This window comes from Schistocerca serialis, unplaced genomic scaffold, assembly GCF_023864345.2.
Source record: "Schistocerca serialis cubense isolate TAMUIC-IGC-003099 unplaced genomic scaffold, iqSchSeri2.2 HiC_scaffold_62, whole genome shotgun sequence".
NCBI lineage: Eukaryota > Metazoa > Arthropoda > Insecta > Orthoptera > Acrididae > Schistocerca > Schistocerca serialis.
In genome coordinates, this window is record NW_026048211.1 from 37,501 (window position 1) to 40,426 (window position 2,926).

Consider the following 2,926-nt stretch of genomic DNA (forward strand, 5'->3'; position numbering starts at 1 on the left):
CGCGGCCGGCCCCACAGGCGGCCGCGACGCTCCCAGGTCTGCGAAGCGGGGCAAACGCCGCGCGCTTCAGTATACGTAGCCGACCCTCAGCCAGACGTGGCCCGGGAACGGAATCCATGGACCGCAATGTGCGTTCGAAACGTCGATGTTCATGTGTCCTGCAGTTCACATGTCGACGCGCAATTTGCTGCGTTCTTCATCGACCCACGAGCCGAGTGATCCACCGTCCTGGGTGATCTTTTCTTAGTTTCCACTGTCTCTTTCAAGACAGTTGCATAGGCGGGACGTAGGCGTGTGGCGGCCCCTGTTCAAGCGTTCTGTGTCCAACGGCCTCACGGCCGATGGGCGTCGTACGGCTCCACACCGGAGCGGACAGGCAGTCGGGCGAAAGTCATTCAAAACCGGCGCCAGGCGCCAGGTGCCGCAGGCCAGCCGCTCCAGCGCTTCAGCGCTCGTACCACACAACATTGGCGTTAGTTTTGAGAAGCACGCGTGGTTCCGCACGCGGCGCACGGCTACTGCGAGCCGTACAGGTAGCGTGTTGCGCGACACGACACGCACATCGAAAGACATGCAGTCTAGTCGGTAATGATCCTTCCGCAGGTTCACCTACGGAAACCTGTTACGACTTTTACTTCCTCTAAATGATCAAGTTTGGTCATCTTTCCGGTAGCATCGGCAACGACAGAGTCAATGCCGCGTACCAGTCCGAGACCTCACTAAATCATTCAATCGGTAGTAGCGACGGGCGGTGTGTACAAAGGGCAGGGACGTAATCAACGCGAGCTTATGACTCGCGCTTACTGGGAATTCCTCGTTCATGGGGAACAATTGCAAGCCCCAATCCCTAGCACGAAGGAGGTTCAGCGGGTTACCCGACCTTTCGGCCTAGGAAGACACGCTGATTCCTTCAGTGTAGCGCGCGTGCGGCCCAGAACATCTAAGGGCATCACAGACCTGTTATTGCTCAATCTCGTGCGGCTAGAAGCCGCTGTCCCTCTAAGAAGAAAAGTAATCGCTGACAGCACGAAGGATGTCACGCGACTAGTTAGCAGGCTAGAGTCTCGTTCGTTATCGGAATTAACCAGACAAATCGCTCCACCAACTACCAACTAAGAACGGCCATGCACCACCACCCACCGAATCAAGAAAGAGCTATCAATCTGTCAATCCTTCCGGTGTCCGGGCCTGGTGAGGTTTCCCGTGTTGAGTCAAATTAAGCCGCAGGCTCCACTCCTGGTGGTGCCCTTCCGTCAATTCCTTTAAGTTTCAGCTTTGCAACCATACTTCCCCCGGAACCCAAAAGCTTTGGTTTCCGGAGGCTGCCCGCCGAGTCATCGGAGGAACTGCGGCGGATCGCTGGCTGGCATCGTTTATGGTTAGAACTAGGGCGGTATCTGATCGCCTTCGAACCTCTAACTTTCGTTCTTGATTAATGAAAACATACTTGGCAAATGCTTTCGCTTCTGTTCGTCTTGCGACGATCCAAGAATTTCACCTCTAACGTCGCAATACGAATGCCCCCCGCCTGTCCCTATTAATCATTACCTCGGGTTCCCGAAAACCAACAAAATAGAACCGAGGTCCTATTCCATTATTCCATGCACACAGTATTCAGGCGGGCTTGCCTGCTTTAAGCACTCTAATTTGTTCAAAGTAAACGTGCCGGCCCACCGAGACACTCACTCAAGAGCACCCTGGTAGGATTGCAACGGGGTCCGCCTCGGGACGCACGAGCACGCACGAGGCGCGTCGCACGCCTTCAGCTCGCCCCACCGGCAGGACGTCCCACGATACATGCCAGTTAAACACCGACGGGCGGTGAACCAACAGCGTGGGACACAAATCCAACTACGAGCTTTTTAACCGCAACAACTTTAATATACGCTATTGGAGCTGGAATTACCGCGGCTGCTGGCACCAGACTTGCCCTCCAATAGATACTCGTTAAAGGATTTAAAGTGTACTCATTCCGATTACGGGGCCTCGGATGAGTCCCGTATCGTTATTTTTCGTCACTACCTCCCCGTGCCGGGAGTGGGTAATTTGCGCGCCTGCTGCCTTCCTTGGATGTGGTAGCCGTTTCTCAGGCTCCCTCTCCGGAATCGAACCCTGATTCCCCGTTACCCGTTACAACCATGGTAGGCGCAGAACCTACCATCGACAGTTGATAAGGCAGACATTTGAAAGATGCGTCGCCGGTACGAGGACCGTGCGATCAGCCCAAAGTTATTCAGAGTCACCAAGGCAAACGGACCGGACGAGCCGACCGATTGGTTTTGATCTAATAAAAGCGTCCCTTCCATCTCTGGTCGGGACTCTGTTTGCATGTATTAGCTCTAGAATTACCACAGTTATCCAAGTAACGTGGGTACGATCTAAGGAACCATAACTGATTTAATGAGCCATTCGCGGTTTCACCTTAATGCGGCTTGTACTGAGACATGCATGGCTTAATCTTTGAGACAAGCATATGACTACTGGCAGGATCAACCAGGGAGCTGCGTCAACTAGAGCTGAGCAGCCGGCCGCCCGGGAGTGTGTCCCGGGGGCCCGCGCGAACACGCAAGCGTCCGCTCAATTATTCTGCAAACAGGAGGAGGCTGAGCTCCCCTGCACCATACACCTCGAAACCCTCTCAGGTCCCGGCGGCGCGCAGCGCCGTCCTAAGTACTTGGTCGGGTTCGAGAGAGGCGCAATCGCCCGGGGTTTGGCGAGTAGACGCTTTAGGTGCGACCACCCGTGCTCCCAACTGAGCTTGCCCGCTGCCGACAGAGGCCCGGGAGCGTGCTGTCGTGGCATTGCCGGCGGGAGACAACACGCGCCACCTACGGTGACCGGCAGCTCCAACGCCAGCGCCACAGAAGGACAAAAGCCCCACTTGGGTGCCGAAGCGAACTCTCCCAGCACAGCGCACGCGCCAACA

At 55.7% G+C, this 2,926-nt stretch overlaps 2 non-coding genes across 2 annotated transcripts; both read right to left on the reverse strand.

Moving 5' to 3' along the window:
- Positions 1-80: 80 nt before the first annotated feature.
- On the reverse strand, positions 81-235 carry LOC126448656 (5.8S ribosomal RNA). Its single transcript, XR_007584190.1, has one exon. It is a non-coding gene; the product is annotated as a 5.8S ribosomal RNA (ribosomal RNA).
- A 351-nt stretch (positions 236-586) lies between these two features.
- On the reverse strand, positions 587-2,500 carry LOC126448649 (small subunit ribosomal RNA). Its single transcript, XR_007584184.1, has one exon. It is a non-coding gene; the product is annotated as a small subunit ribosomal RNA (ribosomal RNA).
- Positions 2,501-2,926: the final 426 nt, after the last annotated feature.